Below are 26,767 nucleotides of genomic sequence, written 5' to 3' on the forward strand. Positions count from 1 at the left end.
GATTTTTCTCAGGAGGTAGAACTGAGCTGCTGGTTGTCACGAGCAGATGTAAATAACTCCTTTCCTATGGATGAGGATTTGTTTGTCCTCATTCAATGAGTTGGATTCATGTTCTAAGCACATGCGTTACAGGAATTCAAAGCAACTCAATGTTCTCCCATGGCATCCTGCTCTGTGCGGTGAGGGGCAATAATTGCACTCCTTCGTGCTCATGACCTTACTGTAGAGCTGCCTGTTTCTCCCATTACGGACTGCTCAGACTTAGTATTATGGGGCTCACTGTGCCCTCCAAGGTCTCAACATTACTTATTTATTTTCCATTTGCAGAGCAGAGGCCCTTTAAGAAGTTTTGATCCTCAAATCATGCCTTCAAGCCCATTTGCACTCTCAGTGCCTCAGCCACTGTGCAGTAGGAGTGGAAGGTTAACAGTTAACCAAGCTGATATTACCTCTATACCAAGACAGATTTTTCTGTTCTGGGATTTAAATGTTTATTGAATCTCTCGCAGGATGGAGTCTTGTGCAGAAAGTGAGCATGGCTGACAGGCAACCAGATTTTAGGAAAATGACACAAAGCAAAGGGCAAATGGAAAGGGAACAAGTTCATAAACTTTTGATTTTTTGGCATATTCTCAGACAGGTTTCATCAACGTAGCCGCTTTAATCAATGAATGTTTCCAGACTCCATATGATTATAAGGAACCAAATGGAAAGAAATATGTTAAATGGAGCACTGGTATAGATTGCCAATGGGGATTATGGTGTGTAAATTTAGAAAGTGTAGGTGTCTGGCTGTGGTAAAAGCAGAATGAGGTAGCAAGGCTGCAAAAGTAGATCTGACGAAATGCTGAGTTTGGGCCTTGTGGCAGGATGAGCTTCAATGATTATCTTTTCCTACGTGTAGATTTTTTTTACAGGTCCAATGATTGGACTCGTTCCACAGAAGGTATCTCTCCTTGGATGACCACCGCATCAATAAGGATGCTGCCTTTTGGCCCACTTGTGGGGAGCACTCCTCAAAGGCAAAGTTGAGTTTGTTGTCATATGCACAAGTACATGTGTGCACAGATGCAATGAAAAACTTACTTGCAGCAGCATCACAGGCACATAGCATCATATAAGCAGCATTAACAAGAAAAACATAAATTAAACATAAGTTATACATAGTTTTTACGAGAAAAAGCACAATTAGAACAAAAAAGAACAAAGTCCATTTCAGTGCAAAGTGATCAGAGTGGTCATAGTGTTGCTAAACTGTAGTGACTACAGTTTTGTTGGTTGGTTCAAGAAACAAATGGTTGATGGAAAGTAGCTGTTCTTGAATCTGATGGTGGGCGACTTCAGGCCTCTGTACCTCCTGCCTGATGGTAGCAGTGAGAAAATGACATGGCCTCGATTGTGGAGATCTTTGATGTTGGATGTTGCCTTCTTGATGCAGCACCTCCTGTAGATACTCCTGATGGTAGGGAGGGATGTGCCCGTGATGTATTGGGCAGTGTCCACTACTCTCTGCAGCTTCTTGCGTTCCTGTGCTTTTGAATTGCTGTACCAGACCATGATGCAACCAGTCAGGATACTTTCATCACTACATCTGTAGAAGTTTGTTAGAAATCAAAGGGAGGCTCAGATATTTACTACACATGAGCTGCAAATCATCATGTATGGTAGGATAGACCTTTCCCCATGTCCTCCACTCTCTGCCGAGCTTGGCGATCCCAGAACAAGTGAATTGGAGAAAGTATTGCCAGAGAGAAGATCTGGGCAAATGATGGGGGTCTGTCGGAGGTTCGGCATCAAAGGGATGACCCAGACTGAGGTGGATCAGGATATGATAGGAATGTCATTGTGGGGTGGGCTTGAGGAATTAGTTATGATAGAAAATACCTGAAAGAGGGTGGCACAGTGCTGCAGCTAGTAGTGCCACTGTCTCACAGTATCAGACACCCGGGTTCAATCCTAACCTGGAGGTACAGAAAGAAGAATATGGAAAATGTAATCTTTACAAACCCAGTAGACAATGATCCGAAATGGTTGCCAGCACTCCTCTGCACCTGATGTTCATTTGACATGGCTTGGACAAGATTCTATCATGTGTGAGGTCTTAGCCAGATAGTTGAGGCCTTTTTGATGTTAGTTAAGACTCACAATGTCACCTGGGCTGTTGCTTAGGAGTCCAATGTCTCCATCTTAGAATCATAGAGTCGCAGAGAGATACAGCACCAAAACAGGCCCGTCAACCCACTGAGTCCACACCAACCATCAAACAGCCGTTTACACTAATCCTACAGTAATCCCTATATTCTTAATTCCTTCTACATTCTCATACACTTCCCCCCAGATGCTATCACTCACCTACACACTAGGGTCAATATACAGTGGCCAATTAACCAGCACATGTGAGAGGAAACCAGAGCAGTGGGTGGAAACCCACCCGGTCACCGGGAGAATATGCAAACTCCACACAGACTTGTTCTTGCCTTGGTTTATTCAGCCCATCCAAGGAGCCCTCTTGGACTAGCCAGATTGACCCCAGCAGTCCTTTGGAATTATTCAGACATGTGCGAGTACCAGGTTCCTTGCAATTGCTTGAACGTACTTAACTCTTGAAATGTAACATCACTGATTGCCATGATGTGAATGGCAGCTGGTGCACATATCACCCATTGAAATCTTGCCATTTAGTGAAAAAATCCCACACTCTTTTCATCATGATCAACTCAGTTGGCAATGCTCCATTTTTATAATGGAAACAGATATTCTAGCCAAGCATTATAGTTTATACAGTAACACCTTTCCAGCCTGATGTTAGGACAAACTTCTCTCTTTATAGGTGCTTTTACATTGGGTGTAAGGGCCACAGGAGTTTGTGAAAAAATATTCCAGGTATTTCAATATTCAGTTTTATATAGCTGCTTGTTAGAACAATGGACTTGTATCAGTTTCCCATTCCAGCAGAGCTCTACTCCCAGGTACAGCTCAAGAAAACTTTATTAGAAGCAGACTGGCTGGTTTTTGTCCAAGTGGTCTGTTGGTGTGCAAAGGGTGGTGGAGGTCTGTAACATTCAGTAAAGAAATGCACTGAAGGTCCAACCTTACACAGTATAATCCTGATTAGATTCACTTAAAGCTGCCCCAGAGACTTGGATTGTTAGTCATGAGTCCCATTTAGCTCTCATTCTGTTCTCTCAACTGATTCTGTTCAGAATGGGTGATTTTCCTCTGCCATGGTCCCAAAGAGTGCTCCAAAATATTCTGAAAGTAGAGGGGAAAGGAGCAGTTACCAGAAAAGTTTGTGATAACTTTTCTTTTATGGTAACTTGACTTTTGATCCTGAAAATTGATATGCACAAACTTTTCTGGTAACTGCTCGTGACTGTTCCTGTAAAGCAGGCAGTTGTGGAAATTTGAACCTAAGCTATTTCAGGGACTTTTACATTCAAGCTTCCTCTGTTAGAACTGAGTCCAGTTCAGGGGCAAACTTCTCATGGAATAAAATGTAGCACTATTTATTGCAGTGCTGTGGGAAGAAGTTAGTCTTTGATTGTGGGTGTTAAATGTGTGCAGCAATATGTCACCCAAGCGCATTTGGTTCTATTGACCTCAATGTGTGGGAAATGAGTATAACTGCTGGCTGAAAATATCACACATGATTAGTGTAAGAGCCAAGAATGAATTTCTCATCCTGCTACTGAGTTATTGGCCTTTTGATTTTTTGTTTTTATTCTTGCTGCAGTTAACTGTTGGTATTTTATAGATAGTGAGCATGACAGTGTTAGGAAACATGCCACCTGTTTATGTGGTTGTTGTTTTGGGGAGTAGGAGTGTAAATTGGTAAATTGGTTTATTATTGTCACATGTACCGAGGTACAGTGAAAAACTTTGTTTTGCCTGCCATCCATACAAATCATTTCATCACATCAGTGCGTCAAGGTAGTACAAGGGAAAACAATAACAAAATTCAGAATAAAGAGTTACAGTTACAGAGAAAGTGCAGTGCAGGCAGACAGTAAGGTGATTGTGAGGTCAAGAGTCCATCTTATCGTACTAGAGAACCATTCAATTAGTGTTATAACAGAAGCTGTCCTGGAGCCTGGTGGTACATGCTTTCAGGCTTTTGTATCTTCTGCCCGATAGGAGGAGGGAGAAGAGAGAATGTCCGGGGTGTGTGGGGTCTTTGATTACTTTGGCTGCTTTACCGAGGCAGCAAAGAGTGTGGACTCCGTGATGTTTCTGCGGTTTCCATGATGTGCTGAGGGGTGTCCAGAACTCTCTCTCGGGCAGAGCAGTTGCCATACCAAACCGTGATGCATCCGGATAGGATGCTTTCTGTGGTGCATTGATAAAAATTGGTGAGGGTCAAAGGGGACATGCCAAATTTCAAATTTCTGGTGCACTTGAGTAGGGCTGGTGGTGGGTGGGGTGGGTGGGGGGTTTCAAAGGTACAACCCTTGACTGCCAATGAATTCACCCAGCTACATCACTTCTTCCCAAGGAACTATCCCTCCACATACGCACATTTTGCTGAAAGCACCACAGTTCAATGCCAGTTGAAGAAACTGAACTCATTATCAATCTGATATCCTCCTCAGATTGTTTCATCACTCCCACATTTGCCATTTTGTTCCTCTGCAGACTGTAGTCCTATTTAGACCATCCCTTGGGGCGTTGTGGCCATCCCAACCATTGCACACGAGGAAAGGTTCCCTGCTTTGTCGTTATTGGATTCAAAGAAGATGGCTTTACTCATCCCCACACTACATTTCCTTCTGTCATTGTTTTCCCCACTTTATGTTAAGCTGATATTGCACAGGTTAATGTTAAATTAGCATTTCTCTAGTTATTTGATTGCTTCTATTTTAAATAAGGAGTGAAAATTGCAATTTTCCATCCAGGGGCCCATTCCGTGAATTGGGAGGGCTTTGGAAAATTATGGCCGTCACATCTGTAATTTCTTCTATTTTTTTTCATATCCCTAGGAATCCTAAGTTTCTGGAGACCTGCTTGTCTTGTTGCATAATTATCACTGCTATCATTTTTTAAAAAATTATATTTAAATTATTTTGGTTCCTCCCTCAATGTACATTTCAATATTTGTATGCTAATATGAGAGTCTTTTGAATTTTCTGAGGGGATCAGGGAATATCTGTTCAAAAACATTCAATGCAACCTCTGTTCTTTTCTCTATTTTCATTCGCCATGACAATGCATAAAAGGAAAAGCAATTTCTGCTGCTCATGAGTCTACTGTGGTGTTGGGGAGTGATTTAACATCTTCCAGTGATCTCACAATTCCTCAGACAGTCCAAGGCTTCGTAAACTCAATATTAAAAGAACTCACTCCAAAATAATTCATTCCCTCCTTTGACCATCACTAACCAAACTTCTAGCACCATTCCTTAATTCTGACAGTCTTGGCCAATCCTGACAGTGGTTGTAATTTATATTCCAAGTAAGCAAAAAATTCAGAATTGTGGTGTTTTTAGTTATTTAATTACTGTGCATTGTTAGTAGCGTGGGAAATGGGTGTAAGTGGCTTTTGCCTTAATATCCTGGTTAGTCTAGTGAGTTGGCTGATTTTAGGCCTCATCTTTGTGAAATTTAAGTGGGATTTTGGGCAAAGTTGAACAAAGTTGTCCTCAAATCTGAGAGTGCAATGGAGAGATTTCTCTGTTTAATTGTTAAAATGTGTCAAGTTTAGTTTGCAGCGCTATTCAAAGTACAATTTCCAAAAAAAAGAAAACAACTATCTCACTAACAGCTTGTTTATGCCTCCGAAGACCTTGTTAAAAGCAAATGTCATGAAAACTATTATTAATCCCTCGAGTGCAATATAAAAGTACTTTACGTTCCAAAGTGCATTGAGATCTGGCAATCATTAATGGAAAGACGGGGAAGATTCAGAAGTGAAAGCAGTGCACTGCCAAGATGTATATGTCCACCAGAGTTCTGAAGCAAACAGAGGATGCTGGACCATTAAACAGATGCCAGGTACCACCTTTCGGATGAAATGTTGTAAGATCCATCTATCCTCTTATGTGGACGCAGATAATCTATCAGATTATATGAAGAAGAGCAGTATGATATTCTGAGCATTTAACTTCCTCCTTCTTGTTATTTGTTGAACCTTGATGCACAAATTGAATCTTGGTATCCTAGGATTGTTACGGCCTTTCCCCACATTACAACAATGACCAGGCTTGGAAAGTGGTCCATTGGCTGTGAAGTGCTTTGGGGAATCCCAAGGTTATGAAAGGTGGTATAAAATGTAACAGTTTCTGAGACTGTGATCCCTGGTCTGGAGTTCCCCACCTTCAGAAACACTTCCCCGCATCTAGTCTGTCCAGTCCCATCATGGTTTCTGTAAGGTTTCAATGAGGTCACTTCTCATACTTGTAAATTCTAGTGAAGATAAGCATAGTCATCCCAATCTATCTTTGTACATCAGTCCTGTCATGCCATAAATCAGTCTGGTGAACCTTTGCTGCATTTGCTCAATAATAAGAGTACCATTCCTCAGCTGAGACCAAATCTGTGCACTATACTTAAGGTGTGGTCTCACCAAGGCCCTCTACAATTGCAATAAGACATCTCTGCTCCCGATCTCAATTCCTCTCAGTACAAAGGCCAACATAACATTGGCCTTCTTACCCACCTGCTTAACCAACTGGTGCATAATATCAACCAGGGTTCTCTGCACCTCCACCTCTCCTAATCTCTTGCTGTTCAGCCTTCCTGTTTTGCCACTAAAGTGGACAATCTCACATTTATTCCCATTATACTGCATATCTTGCACTTGCCCACTCTCTCACCCTGTCCAAATCACTCTGATGTCTCTTTGCTTCCTCCTCATGACTTATGCTTTCAACTTTGAGTCATCTGCAAACATGGCGATATTATATTTAATTCCCTCATCTAAATCATTAATGATGTTGTGAATCACTGGTGTTCAAACTTTGAACCCTGCAGTGCCACAATCGTCACCGCCTGCCACTTGTGAAAGCACCTGTTCATTCCTACTCATTTTTCTTACCTTCCAGCTGGCTCTCTACTCATGACAGCACATTACCTCAAATCCTCAGATGTACTTTAAGTTTGCACATTAACCTCTTTATGTGGGAGCTCGTTGAAAATTCCTTCCAGGCAGCAACTTTTATGGTTGCCCTTTGTTAAACTGACCAGATGCGATGGTACCAAGCTGACTGGCTGTTTCCTACCTTTAGCCTTTGCATTAAAGCTCAGTTTCCTTGGCACACAGCCAGAATAAACATTTTCTGACTTTTCTGTCAATTAAGTAGCTTGTTAGGGTTTAGACAAGCCTGAAGTTATTAGATTCCAGACGGGTCCTTAAATTGGTGATTATTGCTGGCTGAGTTATAAACTGAATTAATAGAAGCTATTGGAAAAGTACTTCTGTTTGTGAGCAATCCGTAGCCTCAAATATTTACAAAAGGAAACACAGGCTGTGATTTCTTTTATAGTGTTACCACAGGCTGCATTGAACAAAGCCACGTTGATGGATACGCGTTTTACAACGCAAGTTGTCTTTGCTTCAGCCCACCTACTGCTAAAATCATCATTCATAGATTTATTGCCTCCAGGCTCAGCTTTTCAAATGGTCTCCTGATCACCTTCTCTCTTCCACTTTCCATAAAATCCAGAATTCTACTGCTCTTGATTGAACTCACAACGGGTTCACCTTGTGGTCACTGACCTTCTCTGGCTCTCAATGCCACAGGTTTAACATTTTCATCCCATGTTTAAAACCCTCCATTATGTCATTCCATCCCAACTCTAAAACATTCCCTCACTGTACCACTCTCCAGGAACTCTGTGTTCTTCCAACTCTTGGTCTTTTATATCTCCAGGGCTTCCTATGAGCGCTCCAATCCCTAAACTCTCCAGTCACCTTTCTAGAAATCTTTTTTGACTCAGTGTCAACTTTTTATTCTGCTGCTGTTTGTTACACTGCATTAAGGGGTTTTCACTCATTCAAGTCATAGATACTACAGTCTTTTTAATATTTTTTAGCTGTGTTTGTAAAAGGTCTTGGCTTTTCCTGCTTGCATTTAATGTGCCTTCATGGCCCTCCGTATCAGTTTCCAATCCCATTTTGGAGATGTTGTAGCTTTCATCCTGTTGGCAACTCACCATCCAGGATGTAAGTATAATATCCTTCACTTTACTCAACCATATGTGGCTCTGTTTTTATTCTGAGTCTTCACAGTTTTTAGTGTAATCATACTGAGGGCGCCTCAACTGGTTCCAGTTGCAATGGATAAATTATTTCCTCCTTGTTCATGTGCATTTGTAAACATTTTGAATAATGTGCCGATATAATGTATTGCAGAGGGTTAGTTCCCCACATTGCATCCCTTGCCATGTGGGACCAATTCACCAATATCTCTGCATAACGTTCCTGCATCTATGTATGAAGTGTGCGCACTATCTTGAACATGGCCTGAAGAGTGTTAAAAATACAGGGCCAATGTTGCTCCCAGTCATCCTATTCAGCCACACATCTGGCGGCAATGTCCTACCAGTCTGTCGCCACATCTGGTGGGTCCTGTCACCCCGCCTTGCCAGGAGTAATGCCAGGTGTTGGGAGGGGAAGAGGGACCACGGCTGCAGGATGGCCACAGGCTCTGGGCCCCCTGACTTCTCATGGAGAACATGCTCAGACCCCACGGCCTAAAGATCTGAAGCATTTCTGAACAGAATAGATAAACCTGACTCAGAGCCCTTACTCTGGCCCTTACTCCTCCAGTCTGAGAGCTTCACAGGAGCAAGGGGCAACATTTAAGACCAGCTTCTTGTGGATCCACTAATAGAAGGCGCTCATTGGTTTTTCAGAGAGGATACAAAGCCGTACAATGCTGGACCTGGAGGCAATGTAAAACGGAAACTTGTCATCATTTTGTTGATGGTTTTCCCCGGGGCAATCAATGTTACCTTGAGATAAAAGCCCTAAGTGTGTTTGTGGAAAATAGGGCTGTGTCCATATGTAATTTATAAGTAACTTTGTTTATGTCATGGAAGTGTAAAAGCAAAGTTTCCTTTTAAATTCATTGATGTACGAAGCTTTTCATCTTCTTAAACCAATTACATTCAGTGAACTGACATTAATACTGGCAGGAGTTCTGAATTTGCAATGTAGCCATCATGTCTCGCCAACTGTTTTACTGTGAAGCAGTAAGTTGGTATAAAAATTATTAGGAGTCAGGGTCTGAACAAGGTTTCTGTTATTTCCTCATTATGAAGCCTGCACCCTTAATGATTTTCAGACAGAACAATTACTTCCTCTTTTACTGAACTGTACCTGCATCACCTTTTATTTTCTATGTTCCAACTAGCCTGGATCCTGCTCTTAATTTCCTTTCCTGCAGCGACTTTCCTGTCAATGGCTGCTGGGCTTCCCTTAACTCTGAACAGGCTTCCTAAACCTCAGATTCTCTGAAGAGGCCTCTTGGTATACTTGAGGGCTATTGGAAATGCGGATCATGATACAGCGTGTTGGGACCAATAGAACACGTAAGATCAGCAGGTTGTATTCATCCACAAGGGCGAACAACTACACAGAAGGGCTTTTGAATGAATTAACATTTGGCTAACGTTTACCATCAATCATGCTGGACAACCCCTCAGGGTTTATACCAGTGACTGATAATCCAGCGCTCTCCTGCAAACTCAGGCTCTGGTGAAGTCATTCTCTCAAAGAGCACATGCAAAGACATATTTGCAAGCAGGCTACAAATGCTACTTAAATATACTCTGCAGATAGAAAGCCGTAATGGAAGTTTTCAGGGGAGAAGGGGAGGAGGAATTGGACTCCACATTGCATCACCCAGCTGATATCAGGCTAGCAGCTACAAATCACATTCACACCGAACTTCTTAAAGCTGTTGAGGTTGGTGGGTAGAGGACAGGGAGAGGTGAGGGGTTGGGCAGGATGTGGTGGGCAGTAGAGAAGAAATGAAGTTGCTTTGAGTATCAATAGTACTATGTATTGACTTACTTTGCAGTTCCCTGTGACGGCAGGAACAGTTCTGTCCATTGCCTTTCAATAAAAAAACTGATTTTTTTTAAACATGAATGATTTTTAAAAACAATTTCCTTAAAAGTCAGAATGTTGGAGCTACAGTATTATGTTCTCTGTTTTGATATGCTAATATCTTCACTGGAATGTGCCATACAATAAGATTAGTTGGAAGGAAGAAAGCAATTTGTTTTAATTGTGAGATTTTTCCAAACCCCTAACACCACACAATCCAAATCCCTGTCAACTTTTCCCAATTGGTATTCCTCCTGTTTGCCAGTGGAAATTCTAGAAGAGGAAGGTTGAAGTTATCCGTTTTCAATCCAAGAAAGCAAACTGGAGTATTTTCTACACAGCGGGGAATTACAAACTGTGAAAAAGCAAAGGAATTTGGATGTCCACATAACAAAGCTAGTGAACAGGCATGAAAAGTAATCAAAAAAACCAAAAGGAATGTGGTCCTCTATCTCAAGATGGCTAGAATATAAACAGGAGAAGTTATGCATCAATTGTCAGAGTCTGGGCTATTTGCAGTACCGAAGAAAGGAAAATAAGGAGATGGCAGATGAATTAAACTGATATTTTACACCAGTCTTGTCTATGGAGAATACAAGTAGCATCCCAGAAATAGCTGTGAATTGGGAATTGGAAAAGAGGGAAGAACTCAGGAAAATTACAATTTCTGGGGAAGTGGAACTGAAGAAATTGTTGCAGCTGTGGGCTGACAGACTTTGGGTCCTAAAGAGTTTCATCTCAGAGTCTTAAAAGGAGTGGTTTCTGAGATGGTTGATAAGTTGGTTTTGATTTATAAAAATTCAGGGAAGATTCCATCAGGTGGGAAAATAGTGAATATAAACTCCTTTATTAAAAAGGAGGGAGACAGAAAGTAGGAAACCACAGGACTCTTATCTTAACATTTCTCATACAGAAAACAGCAGAACCTATATTAAGAGACTTTATAGCAGGCCACTCAGAAAAATTCAAGGTAATCAGGCAAAGTTGATATGATTTTGTGAAACAGAAATAGCGTTTGATCAATTTATCGGAGTTCTTTGAATTAGTAAAATGTGCTGTGAATAAAGGGAACAGGTAGATGTAGTATATTTAGATTTCCAAAAGGCATTTGATATGATGCCATATCAAAGATTATTATGGAAAGTAAAAATTCATGGCATAAGAAGGAGCATATTGAAAGATTAGCTGGCCAACAGTAAGCAGAAGGTAGACATTAATGGGACTTTTTCTGGTTGGCAAGATGTAATGACTGGTGTGCAACTGGGATTGAAGCTGAGGCCTCCACTTTGTACAGTTTATATCAGTGACTTGAATGAACTAAATTTTCACTGAATGTTCACTAAATTTGCTGATGACACAAAAATAAGAAGGAAAGTAAGTAATGAAGAGGACATTAGGAGGCTAAGAAGAGGTACAACTAGGTTAAATTAGTGGGTGAAGATCTGGCAAATGAAATATAATATGGGAAAGTGTGAGACTGTCCATTTTGACGGGTAAGGTAAAAAAGAAGCACATTATCTAAATGGTGAGCGATTGCAGAGCTCTGAGGTAGAGAGTCATTTGAGAGTTCTAGTGCATGATTTACAAAAGACAGGCACAGGAAGTAATTCGGAAAGCCAACAGAATGTTATCATTTTTTTGCCAGTGGAATTGTATACACGAGTAGTGAGGTTATTCTTTATTTACAGAGAGCATTGTTGAGTCTGCATCTGGTGTATTATGTGCAGTGTTAGTCTCCTTATTTATGGAAGGGTACGACTGCATTGGGATCAGTTCAGGAAAGGATTACTCGTTGGATACCTGAAGTGGGTGGGTTGTCTAATAAGGAAAGTTTGGACAGGGTGGGCTTGTATCTGCTGGAGTTTAGAGGAGTGAAAAGGAACTTGAATGAAACATATAAGATTCTGACTGGTCTTAACAGGGTAGATGTAGAGATGGCATATCCTCTTGTGGGAGAATCTAGAACTTGGGATCACTGTTGAAAATATGAGGACACAAATTTAAGAAAGGAATTTTATTTCTCTCAGTGATTCATGAAGACTTTTAACTATCTTCTTCAGAGGGTGTTGGAAGCATAATCTTTGAATATTTTTAAGGAAGAAATAGATTATTGATAGGCAAGGTGTGAAAGGTTACTGGGGTGATCAGGAATGCAAAGTGGCGGCTACAGTCAGACCAGCCATGATCTTATTAAACGGGCAGGCCTGAGGGGCCAGGCAGTCTATTCCTGCTCTTAATTTATATGTTTGCATGTTCGCAGCTGTACATGCCTTAGAGTTGGGAGCAGCACAGATTCTTCAGAGTAATATTGAAATTAAAAGGTTCAAATTATGAAAATAGATTGCGTAAAGCTGGCTTATTTTCCCTTGAATATGGAAAGTTGAGAGGTGTTTACAATATTAAAGAATTGAAACCCTCAAGATTGAAAGTGATAGAATTTAGTTAGGTTTAGGTAGAAGGTAAAGGTTGGTAAACATGATTGAAACTAATGTGTCATTTGAAAGACTATGTAGTGTTAATTTTGCATGGTTTTGCTCCCCGTACCGTCTTTGCCAACATGCTCGATTACTGGCACTTCTAATTTTCAAGTCATTTATTTTAAAATCAATGCAGAAATTTAAATGTCTGGACATTTTATTTGACAGGTCTAATGCTTGTTTGTTGTGGAACATGTGGCGATGTAAGCTGCTGAAAACTTGCTTACATAACTGGCAAAACAAAATAATTCCTTCTGCAGAGAATTCTCTCAAGTTCAATGAGAAGAATTTTCTGGCTGGCTTACTTGACAAACTCCAGAGTTGAAGTATTGTATTCTACTGTTCAATCTCAGGTCTACAATATTTGCCTCTGTAAATAAAACATTTCATAAGTAAACATATTTAATAGTTTAGACTGTTGCTAAAATATATCTGACATGGGTGAACATACATCTTCTCAAAAGGCATGAGGTGCATTGGAATCCTACAATCCATTTAGTAGAAAGTTTGTTCTGCGATCCACTATTACCCTTGTGCTTAAGGTTACATTTTAGATCATGGGTGTGGGGATGGTGGGGGGAATTCATTTGTATTTTTTTGTGGTGTGAATGAGAAATAGATGCGTATTGGATGCATGCCTAAATATCGTGTAAACATCACGTGCGAAGTTTAAGCTTGTTGATGCAGGCATTAATTTTCTTTGCTTTCAATTGGATTGGAAGCTTAACAACCCTTGCACATGACCTTTGGATTCTGGAAAAATATTTTGGAATATACATTGAGTCCAAAACTTTCTAGCATTTTCTGTTATATTCCCATCACTCTGTCAGCGGTCTTTCCATCAGCAGTCTGGTTCCAGCCCTTCCAGAAGATCTCAAGATTATAATGGGACAGATATGTGCTTTCCAAAGACTGTCATGTCTATTAGCACCATTGTAGTAGCCAATGTTTGAAACAGGATGAAATTTATGACAGGACTTACAGCAAAGAATATGTTTTGTAGCAAAGTCAGCAAGTAATAAAGAAAGTCTATTTAAACAGTGCACTACAGAATGTTCAACAATAACACAATACATAATTGATTATTTCTTCAGCAAAATACAGGGAGTGCAGAATAAATACATTGTACATTATGTGCAAAAAAAATCACTCCCATTATGTTATTTGGTTTGATTGATGGAATAAACTCAATCATCTCCATTCTGACTGAGATTGGACAAATTACCACGTGCATTATCTAATATCAACTCCAGAAAAGTTTGAGACATTTATTCTGTCTGGTTGTGTTCAGGGCCTCTTTATGAAAGAATGGCATGCAGTTACACAGCAACTTTCATGTCCTCTGGATATTCTGAAATGCTTTCTTGCCTAGGACATATTTTAAGTGTAGTTAATATTGATATGTGGGAAACACAGCAACCAATTTGTGCACAGCACATTTTCACAAGCAACATTTTAATAATAACTAGACTTACTGTTTTAATTGTGTTGGTTGAGTGATAAATATTGGGCAGGATCCTAGGGATTAACTTTACTTCTTTGAAAGAGTACTGCGGGATTTGTTGCCTCCTCCTGAGAGAACAAATGAGTTTTAGTTTAACATCACATCCAAAAGTTGGTACATCTGACAGTGCAGGACTCCCTCAATATTGCATTTGAGCATTAGCCTAGAATCTTGTGCTCACATCTCTGAACAATAACATAAACCTTCTGACTCTGCATGTTAACAACTGAGCCTCAGCAGTCACCTCCTCAATTTCACTATGTTGCACCTGAATAAGTTAGATCCACTCAGGGAAAGCATCTACTTCTCAAATCAAGGGTAATCATATTATGGGCAGTCAAAATTCTGCACCTGGCAGAACAGGAATCTATATGAAACCACACAGGTTCAAAAATCACAACATAAGATGTTCCCAAATCTCCCAGTTCTTTTACAAAGTAAGTGTCTAATCTTCATTGGTCTGATCTTGTATTCAAAGCTGAGAGTAAGCAGTGTGTCATACAGAAAGCAAGAAGGTTGGATGAGTTCAACAGAGCATATTGAAAGAAATAGCAGTTACATTCCCATGCTGTTGAACATGTAAGAGCAGTACCTTTATCCTCCAGTTGATGTCAGCAGTGACTTATACAGAATCACAGTTCATCACATCATCCCTTAACGTATAATACTGAATATATTGGTCTAGAAATTCTAACATACATAGAATCACGTGTTAAAATGTAACTACAATATAGTAGGCACTTGCCAGTTTCTTATACCATGGGAGGGAAGCAGTTTTCTTGTGTGACTTATGTACAGGAAGTTCTTAAGTGATCTGAATCCTGGGCCTTTCATATAGTTATGCAGAGTATCTGTCCATATTTTCAAAGTTATGCCACAGGCACTGACTCACTTACCCAATATTTTGGTGCTGTGGTAGCTCTTAAAGCAGCAGTTTTAAACAGGGATGACTGTTTCATATATTGAGCTTGAAACAAATAATCTTTCATTGGTATTGGGGGATAGATGAGGGAAAAGATGCTTGGGCATTGGGACTTTGGTGGTATTCAAGATGAAATTTCACCAGGACTCTAGAATAGGAGATGCTTCTTACTTAGTACTCAAATCTTCTTGCAATAAACACCCACCACCATTTGCCTTTCTAATTGCTTGTTGTATCTACTTTTTAACTTTCAGTGACTCATGTACAAGGAAGAAGAGCCATGTCCCTCAGAAACACCAACTCCATTCAAACACTTGCTATTTTAAAAATACTTTGCTTTTTAATTTTTTTTACTATGTGCATGACCTCAATTTTCCACATTATGTTCCATCTGTCATGTCCTTGCTAATTCACTTAACCTGTCTATATATCCCTGAAATCTCTGTACAACCTTCACACATCCTACACTGTCACCAAGCTTTGCATCATCAGAAAACTTGGATCTAATGCACTTGAGTCCCTCTGTAAATCATTGACATAGACTGTAAATAGCTGGGGACTTGCACTGATCCCTGTGGCATCTCATTAGTACCCACCTGAAAATGACTTTTCTGTTTTCTGTCAGTAAATTGTTTACCTGCACTGCACTTTCTCTGTAACTGTAACGTTACATTCTGCATCCTGTTTTGTTTTCCTTTTAGACTACCTCGAAGTACTTATGTGTGGAACGATCTGTCTGGATGGCAAGCAAACAAAAGCTTTTCACTGTATCTTGGTCCATGTGATAATAATAAACCAATTACCAATTACCAAACCAATTCCTAATCTATGTCAGCATATTACCCCCAATCACATGTGCTCTAATTTTGTTTAATAACCTCCCATATGGCACTTAATCAAAGACTTTCTGAATGTGCAAATAATGGTCAACTATTTCAGCTTATCTATTCTACTAGTTAGAATCTCAAAATGCTCTAACAGATTTGTCAAACGTGATTTCCCTTTCATTAATCCATGTTGACTTTGTAAAATCCTTTTATTACATTCTAAGTGTGCTATTACCAATCCTTAGTAATAGTTCTCATCATTTCCCCCATTACTGATATCAGAATAGCTGGTCTGTGGTTCCCTATTTTATCTCTACTTCCTACATGAAATAGTAGGATTAAATTTGCTACTTTTCAATCTATGAAGCTGCTATGTCACAGCACCTGAGACTCAGATTCAATCCTGGCCTTGAGCGCTATCTATGTGAAGTTTACATATTCTCCCTGTGACCACGTTGGTTTCCTCCAGGTGCTCCAGTTTCCTCCCACATCCCAAAGGCATGCGGATTGGAAGGTTAATTGACCATAGTAAGTTGCCCCTAATGTGTAGGTGGGTGGTAGAATTTGGGGGGAGTTGAATGTGGGGAGAATAACTAAAAAAAAAGGGATTAATGCAGGATTAGTGCAAATGAGTGGTTGCCACAGACTTGGTGGGTTGAAGGGCCTGTTTCCATGCTGTGTATCTCTATGTCGATGCCTATGTCTCATTTTAGAACTTAGGGCAATTTGGAACTCCAAACCAGTGCATATACCATTTTCATGGTCACCTCCTTCAAAAATTAAAGTTGCAGGTCATCAGCTCCTCGGGTTTTATTGCCTTTCACTCCCATTATTTCCCCAATGTTAATTTTTTACTAATGCTGATTTACTGAGCTCCTCATTCACAATAGACCTGTAGTCTTCCAGTAATTCCAGGAGATGTTCTGTGCCTTTATCCATTTGTTTAATTTCTCTGCCATTCCCTTATTTCCCAATGTAATCTCTCCTGTCTCAGTCTGCAAAGGACCCTCATGAACTTCATCCAAATTTTTCTTTTGCAAATCCATGGAAGCTTTTACAGTCTGTTTTTATGTCTCTTTCTATGTTACTCTTGCATTCTACTTCTCTTTTCCTTATCAATATGTTGGTCCTCTTTTGCTGAATTCGGAAACCTTCCCAATCCTCAAGCTTACTGCTTTTTGTTGGTAATTTCATAAGCCTTTTCCTTTGATCTAATGCTATCTTTAATTTCTCTTGCTCACCACAACTCGATTACTCATCCTGTGTTTTTTATTGACTTAAGAGGAAATATGCTTATTGTAAACTATGCATTAATTCTTCACATATTTGCCATTGCATTCACTATTCTATATTTTAATGTAGTTTCCCAGTCTACCATAGTGAATATACCTCATTTCTTTCTACTTTGCTTTACATAGATTTAAGATCATGGTTTCAGGTTCAACTAAATTAGTTTAATTTTTAATATAAAACTCGATCATATTACAATTATGTTCCCTAAAGGCCCCTTTATGACCACCTCAGCAATTAATTCTGAGACAAATATAAATCTAAAATAACATGTTCCTTTGTTGGTTTCTCAACATACTAATCTTAAAAAAAAATCACTTACACACTCTATGAATTTATCCTCCAAATTATTACTGCCATTGTGGCTTGCCAGACTATATGTAGATTAAAGTTCCCCTTGATTATTTTATTACCTTCCTAATTCCACACTAATTTCCTGATTTATACTCTCAAGGATGTCAAAGTAAGTAGACAGCTCACAATGTACAAGGAGTGATAGATGAGCTTTGTCACAGTCACATGGGATATGCTTTGTGATTTGGATGAGAGCTGCTTCCATGCTGTGGGAGGGTTGAGTTCTGTTTTATTGGATGAAGATACTGGTAAGGTGAGGAAACAGCCACTGGAGAAACTGTAGGCTCTAAAATACATTCTTAATCTGACTTTAGCCTTATAAGGTGCAGCATCTCAATATTTCCTGGCAACAATTGTTTGGGTAATCCTGGTTCACGGCCCAGGTCTGAACCCCCAATGTTTCCCTCTTGGAAAATGTGTGTGTCTGATTGTTCCTGGGATGGAAGGCATTTGATAGGAGATGGGTGAGAGATGAGTGAATTTTTCCATCAAAGGTCATCACCTTGTCTCTCCCTTGCTTTCAGGATGGTCTTGTGACTTTGATTACACTCCAGAAATAGAGAGTGGCAGCCAGGATCCAGTGAGTCTGGAAGGTTGAGTGTTGCTTTTTCATTGTACCATGCTAAAGAGTATTATTTAACTCATATAAATTAGGAACATTAAGGAAACATATCTGTTTATTGTGCAGTCAGCTCTCAAGTAGAGTGAAGTGTGGTACATTGAAGATCATTAGGACCACAATCCCAGGGATGAAGCCATCTGTATCCATCAGTATGGCAGTATAGTCTGACCACATATCCTAATTTTTAAAAAAATGCTTTATCATACTCAACCTTGCTCCATCATGGGTCATATGTGAAGAAGACAGACAGAAGCAACTGGAGGGTGAGGATGACTACAACATAAAATAGAAAGCTGAATAGTCACTCACCCAGTGCAGTAATCCAGGCTGTGGCAGAGGGCAGATTTAAAGTTCACTGCAGGTCAGACATCTGTACATGTCTACCCATATTTCAAGATCCACAAACAGAAAAGAATTTCTTTAAAACTACCTTACTCTGTTTCATCCCATAAGAAACCTCACAACACACTAGAGCACCAGGTCGTCCAGATTTTATCACCCTAAACAGTACTTGACAGCGAAATAGTATGTCGATTTTCTCCTGGGATGCTCTTCACTGTGTGTGTAGCTTTTGATTTCTGTTTTGGGCTATCTGTTGTTTCCAAGTCTTTTCTCCACTGGGAAATGGAAATGAAAAGGATAGTTATGGTGTGTTACTGCCTGACTCTAAGATCAAAGGTGATCCAGTATTTTCTTGTGCTGGTCAGTAAGTAGCCTTACAGGCAACGTGACTGCTGAGACTGATGCAAAGTACAAATGGCTCTTTATAGTTTGCACCGGGTGACTGGGTGATGGGGACGTGCTTTCAGTCTGAGAAATTCTCCACAATTTGTGGCAAATTCTACCATTCTCCTGCTGAAAGGTATTGCTTTACTAGATCATGTGGCTGTTTCAATCTAATTTAGAGTAAATCCAGATCAGAAAGATCAGTCCATGACCCCACACAGAGCAGAGCTGAGAAAATCAAGACTGAACCCAGAAGAAGAATATAGTTTAAAATGTTTATGGTACCTCTTGAAATCGAGTTTTGCTTGGTAAAACAATGAAGAGTGTTTACTACCATGCAAATCAGTATGAAGGAGTGAATGAAGAACATAATGGATGAATCCAGCAGTGAATGTACAAACTTCCCTGAATGATTCCACATCAATAAAGAACTTCTCATGTAAGTAGTCAAGAGTCACAGATTGAGTGCAATCCTCCTCTTTCTACAGCATCAATTATATCAATATCAGGCCACCAGCAAGTTTACCCAAGACTGTATGCAATGTATTGTGACGACAGTGTGTTAGCATCTGCTTTTGACACAGTTAATGGGACATGAAACAAATGTATTGTGATTGTTGCAATGCATCATGCATGCTTAAATCTTGGTCATGCTTGTAAATTTGGGCAATGACTTAATTATTTGCTTGAGTGCTGTGCATTTTTCTTTTATGATGCTACACATGGAGGTCAGTGAAGATCCATTAAGATGCATCTAGACAGTACCGAATAATTATGCAGTGCTATCACAACATTTTACTTAAACCAGCATATTCCTTCCTTAACCCTCTCAGGTTCAGTGCACCGGTGATGCCACATTTATTTTCAGTGACACCACAAGTCTTTAAGAAATATTGAGACCTGTAGACCATCAAAGACTCTTCAAGGAATAAAAACAGGAAATACTGGAAACACTTAACAGGCAGCATCTGTGGAAAGAGAAACAGAGTTAATGTTTCAGGTTGAAGATGAAGGATACTGAAGAAGGATCTTCAATCTGAAACATTAATTATTTTTCTTCTTCCACAGATGCTGGCTGACCTGCTGAGTGTTTCAGCATTTTCTGTTTTTATTTCAGATTTTGAGCATCTGCATTTTTTGATTTTTGTTCACTGTTCTTTTAAGAATGTGATTATGTAAACATTTTCAGAGTTTTCCCTTGACCTGACGCTATATAGAAGAAGAAGGAGTTCCAGAGACAGACGTTTCTACTCTGAAAGCCACTAAACCTTTCACTTCCTATCCAACTATAGCTGGTCACGGTTAATAAAGCTAAATTGAGGAGTAGGTTTTTTGCTGCTTATTGTTTCCAGAGAAGGAAAGAATTGGAACTTTGTCATTCCCTGCAAACTTTGTCAATAACCAGAATGTTTGTGCCAGAGAAAGTTAACATGCACCACTACATCAATATACCTTCTAAATTTCCTTGAGGCATCACCAATGGAAACCATATGGCCATTGGAGTACTTTTCAACTATACTTTAAGGATAAGGTAATGTTCAGTTCAATGGATGTGAAAATTGTGTGTATATCTCACCATATCTTTCAACAGTAATGTTCATTTATATAGCACCCATAACATGCTTCACAGAAGAGTTATCAAATAATATTTGGCATCAAACCACACAAGCAGCTATCAGGAAAGGTAATCTAACCTTGCTCAAAGTAAAAGAGCACTCAAAGGAGAGTTAGTAGGAGGGGGTTAGGGACACAACTTGGATGCTTAGGGCTCAGGCAACTGAAACCATGAATAGTAGAGGGAAGACAATTGGGAATCACTAAGACACCAGACGTAGAGGAGGTTACAGGGATAAGGAAGGACAAGGCAATGGATGTATACAAATGAAAAGACGAAGGGTACTAAACCAAGGTATCCTTTGTCTATTTTTATTTACAAACCGAATTTCCAGTAAACAGAACTGAGATCACCTACAAACCAACAATTACAATGTCAAGATTTTTTCTGCTTCAAGAGGTTTGTAACCATCAGGACCCTTATGTTGCAACATTTTACTTTTCTCAAAATCATTTTGGAATGCGGTACTATTGGATTTTAAGTGATGAACTAAGTTTATTTATAGTGTGGGCTGTGGTGTTATCACACTTGGAATTAACTTGATTTTTCTCCAGAAATTAAACCAGTAGATCACATATAGAAAAGTTTAAGTATTGATACAAAGATATCAATGTAATTGATCTTTTGAAACAATCTGAATCTGAATCTCTTTACCAACAACTCGTGACATGCTCCAGGGTTCAGTTCCATCCTGGACCACCCTGATTCCCATGCATTTGAATTTCAATTTTCCTCTTCCTTTTGGTCTCACAGGTCACAGGCTTGAATGTTCCATTAACCTTTGGATTGGCTGGAATGCTTATTAATGGATTAATATTTCCTCTCCACCTCCCCCCCACCCCCACTGCCCCCATCTCTGGGTTGCATGATCTGCAGCTAGGGGCTCACAAAACTTTCTGTGCATGTTAAATGCTACCAAAGGGGAAGGACTGCTGATGCCAAAAATCTGAATGAGAATCAGAAAATGCTGTAAGTCTAGGGAAGATCAATCAGCAGCTGCTGAGCAAATGGAGAAGCGTTCAGTTTTGATGTTAACGTTTATGAAATGTCAGATACTATAAGTAGAGAAAGGAAGCAATATATATAGACATTTCTATTTTTCTTAACCATTTTACTGGAAGCAACTTCTGGTTTATAGGAGATCTCAGTTCAGCAGTAGATCATTCTGCATGTAGGGCAGCTGTCTTACCTGGGTTCAATTCTGGCTTCTAGTGCTGTATGTGACTGAATGGGTTTCCTCTGGGTGATCTGATTTCCTCTTACATCCCAAAGATGTGCAGCTGGTAGAATAAATTATCCCTAATGTAGAAGACAGCTGGAGAATCAGGAGGCATTAATGGGCATGGGAGAGAATAACTTGCAGGGAAATAAATGGGGAATGGGATTGATGGGTTGTTCTGTGAGCTGGCATATTCTCAATGGGCTGAATGGCCTCTTTCTATGATATAAGGAAAGTGTAGGGAATCTGGGACTTGAAGCTTGTTTGATTGGGTGGAATGCAGGTTTTACATCCTGTTCAATAATGAGTAAAATTGTATGAGTGCAAAGCTGTGTTGCACCCCATCTAGTTGGTTTTCCAATAAGTAAATGGGTTAAAATGGACCTTGATGATTCATTTTCCCAATGTGGTAGAGAGGAGACTGTCAGCAGCATGTATAGTGCAAGTGGTTAAAGGAACTAGAATCACATCACTGCCCCAGCTGAATGGAATGTTTACAGGAGGAGATGAATGGAAATGTCTTGAATCTCTTGCATTTGTACAAGAAGGTGACAGAGAGCTGGAAGTAGGGATAATGAAAATGGAAGCCAAAGTACTGTGGAAAGAATGATTACCTTGAACGTGGGATGTGAGGTGGGGGGGAAGCAAGGAAGGAAAATTATAATGTGGTGGGACCATGCTACAGGAGTCAGGAATTGCAAATGTGGAACCTCTTGGGAAGAAATGCCGTAGTGCATGGAAAGTTTGTGATTAGCAGGATTCCTACATATTTCAAAGATCTGAGGCAGGAAGAGTAAAAAGCAATAATGGCTACAAACTTTCAGATGAATGTTGCCATCCTTGATGACCCTGTTCCAATGGAATCCATTTCCAATCTCATGTTTTGATAGGATGTAGTTTCCAGGTGGGCGAAAGGCTGGGGACCATTCTTACTTTATTATGAACTTCTAGCTTCTACAGCTATAAGCACCTTAGTAAAATATGATAACTTTGAATATCTTGAGCATTGCTATTCAAATACTGTAGTGCCTGCCAGAATGAGTCAGTGAGCATGCAGAAGCCAAATAGCTGTAAGGGGAAACTTAACAGGCCTATGCTTATTGATAATGGAGACAGATGATTGGAAGGCTTTCTTGTGTGTACATGCAAATATTGACTGTTTTGTAAAAACCTAAAAAGAATTCAATTCACAACTGAGGATTCCAAGTCAACATGTAGCTGGTTGAGATGAGATGAAGTGTGTTGTTATAGCAAAATTACGTTTGAATTAGATTCACTTTCGTTTCAACCTTTTTCTTACAAACTTCATCAAAAGCTTTTTACAATATCTATTACAACTCCTCAGGTTGTGAAGGAGTCTGTGCCCGCACTCAGCAAGACCTGGTTAACGTTGACATTTGGATTAATAATTCTCAAGTAATCATATTACAGAAGAACCAAACAATGACCACCTCCATCAACAAAGCTTCTGCCGTCTCTTAATATTCAATGATATTGTCATTGTCCAATCCCCCTCCATCAAACCCTTGGGAATTACCATTGACCAGAAACATAACTGGACAAGCCACTAAAATCTGTGCCTCTAAGTACAGGTCAGAGGCTGGGTACTTTGGTTTGAGTCTCTCCTGTCTCCCCAAAGCCTTTCTATCAAGTACAAAGCAGATCTTGTCAATAACCTTACAACAACGGTCATTGATCCCAAGGAATTACAGGTATTTCACTTAACCATTCCAACTTTTTTCAGCCTGTAAGCACCTGAGACCTTGTATGAGCTGGTCTGATTCCTGCACTCTGACTCCTGGGTTCCTGTGGGAGATTGTCTCTTGCAGATATTATGCGTGCAGACATCCTTCCATTGCACATTCTTAAGCCCTATGGAGAAAGGTTAATGCAAATTCTTACATTGCCTTCAATTTATCTCACCTCCATTCCTGAACCAAGATCCTCTGGTACCAGGGTGTCTCAATGTAGCCTTGCACCCACTTCCTTCAGGCATCCTTATTCCGGGTCACCTTTAGAAGATAATTCTACCTGGAATCAGCATGACACAAAGGCATCAGATTATCAATTAACAGTGAAGTACATCTGCCGTACCTGGGATCATTACGCTGTCATGTATAAACCACAATACAATCTATTTCTTTTGTCTGGATTCCTAACTTCTGCACAAATCTTTGTATTGCCATAAATCTTGAAGACCGACTGATGCCTTATAAAGAAGTTAAAAACAATGGGCATCCCCACAAGAGTGACTAAATTGTACCCAGGGTTGCTAACAATAATAACTTGCTTCCTGTACAAATGCAACTAATTTCCAATCCACCTTAAAATCTAACTGCTAATCCTAAAATTAATCTCACCCATTTAATAATCATTTATGCTACACTTCGTCAAAGGATCTTCAGAAATCCAAATCCAAATATCAGTAAGGCTACCATTATTGACCACCTCTGTGAAACATATAAAACATTCATTGTGTTGGTGAGGCAGGATCTATGTTTTCAAAAAGCTGCATTGGGAATCAGTAATAGGTGCTGTAGTTTCTAAGTGACCATGCAATGGTCTCTAGTCATTTCTTCAAGTGACTTGCCTGTAACTGATGTCCAGCTAATGGTCTGCAATTCCCACGTTCTGACCTGCTTCCCTTCTTTAATTATAGACATCTCTCTAGTCCGTGAGAACATTCCTACACTGTAATGACCTGATAAATATGTGAGCCAACAGTGGATAGAACACAGGCCCCAAATCTATAAGTGCTCTCGGGTAAATGTCATTAAGACCAGCTGTCTAATTTGTCTTTATGGCCCAGTCCTACTAAGAACTAATGTTGCTTCAGTTTTGATCGGGCCAATTTGAGCTCATAAATTGGCAGCAGCTCCAGACATTCATTGTCATCTTCAGCAGTGAAAATAGGACCCACACCTCCCTCATATCTTGCGACTGTTCCCAAATATGCCCTTATAGATTTCCTCATTGTGATCCTTAATCTCACACTGATTCCTAATACAACAAAATGGGCCTTATTGTTACCAGTACCTGTAACCTCTTTCTTGTTTGTTCCTTTGGCTGATTTGACTGTAGATTTTGTTTCCCTTATCTGAACTTTACATCTATTCTTTTAATAGGTCCCATACATTTCCTTTAATCTGAAAAAAATATTTAAATTTTCTCTTGACATCATTAAATAAATACATTTATTTTCTGCATGCTTTTTACTGCGAGAGTCAGAGTTGACCTGTGACCTTCAGAGTGGGGAAGAGTAACTCTATAAGTTATCAAGTGCCTTCTCCAGTTCACCTTCTGTGTGTCCCCTCCTGAGATGTGATTTAAACACTACATCATCTGTAGCTGCAACTTGGTGAGTTTACTTAAATTAGATAATGTTATTTTGCAAATGATCCCAGATGTATGTCTGATAGCAGGCATAATGGATATGAATTTCCTCTGTCTTACTGGGAAATAGATCTCATTGGTTGCAATAAAGAGGAAAAAGGATGCAGCTATATTATGTCAACATTTTACTTTCTACATCATAAGCTGCTGCATGAATTTACATGGTGTGTCTCCAGGGGAAACTGCTCTGTGGTTTTCTTGGACCTAGGGTTAGATTCACATCAATGGAATCAGAAGGGAATTTCAAATCTTCCTCCAGTGCTGTATTCTCCACATGGTTATTGGCTGTCCCAACACGAGAAGACACGAAGAAACCTAATTCAAGGAATTGTGTTGACAACCTTATGGGTAAGAGAATCTGTCAGCATTTGGAGGCAGGCTAAAAGCTTTACAGATAACGTAGGAGTCTTTTCTTATCTCCTCATGTCATATCAGAGTAGAGGGAGTACGGTGAAGTTTCACAAGACTAATTCCCAGGATGGTGGGACTGCCAAGTAGCAAGAGATTAAGTTGACTTGGTTTATATTCGCTGGAGCTCAGAAGAATGGGAGAGGATTTAAGAAAATCTTACAAAATTTTGACACAGCTCGGCAGACTGGATGTTTCCCCTGGCTGGAGTGTCTAAAATGAGTGGTCACCATCTTAGGTTATAGGGCAAGAGATTTAACATTGAGATGAGGAGAAATTTCTTTACTCAGAGGGTGATATGTTGGAGAATGGAGTGGGGGTGGGAATAAGGAATTGAGACAAATGATCAGCCATGATCATATTGAATGGTGAAGCAGAGTCAAAGGGCCAAATGGCCAACTCGTGCTCCTGTATTCTGTGTTTCTATACAGAAGTTTAATGTTAATGATACAGCCTTGTTCTACACCAGTGTGCACTATGATTAGATTTGTTGTGGACTCATTGACTTGAGTTAATGGCTTGCATGCCATTATGAAGCAACATGACCTGGAGATGAATGCCCATGGCAGGTCGAGAGAGAGAGAGATAGAGAGAGAGATAGAGAGAGATAGAGAGATAGAGAGAGATAGAGAGATAGAGAGAGAGAGAGAGAGAGATAGAGAGAGAGAGAGAGAGAGAGAGAGAGCAGAGTTAATGCTTTTGGTCATTGTTCTTTGCTGAGTTCAGAGGTTAACTATAAAGGTTAGGTTTCTTGTTCTAAGAGCTAGTAAATGAGCAATGATAATGAAACAAAAATGTAGAGAGGATTAAAGTGATGGATTTGGGAAAGAAACAATCAACTTAATGCAGAGGAAAATAATAGCTATAATCTCCTTTCAGTGATGCTATGTAACTTCTACAGTGGATTCCAGGAGGAAGAATCAAATTAGCTAAGTTTAATTCAGAATGTTTGAATAACCAGGTGCAATGGACTAAACTTTTTGCAAAAGGCAAAGGGACGGACATAAATGAAACAAGATGTTACTCCAGATATAACGGAAAAAGAAAGGTATGAAACCTTGTGTCAGTTGGAATAACATCAGTTACTTCACTGGCACAGATTGAAGACTTCAGATGATAAAAGCAGCAGCTGCACCAAAGAATAGAAGCAAAGAATTCTCAATGCTGACCCATTCAGCTGATTTATTGCACAAATACAACAAATCCCATTTACTCACTGTGATTTGTTGCAGGATTTTCTGCAAGTGTCAGATGTGAGACAATGGGTAGAAACAACCAGAGATGGTAAACAGATCTAGGGTTAGGGTTAGGATTAGGTGAAGGAACATTTTAAGAGGTGTATTGAATTTCTGGGCTGACTACT

This window comes from Pristis pectinata, chromosome 24 (genome assembly GCF_009764475.1).
Source record: "Pristis pectinata isolate sPriPec2 chromosome 24, sPriPec2.1.pri, whole genome shotgun sequence".
Taxonomy (NCBI): Eukaryota; Metazoa; Chordata; class Chondrichthyes; order Rhinopristiformes; family Pristidae; genus Pristis; species Pristis pectinata.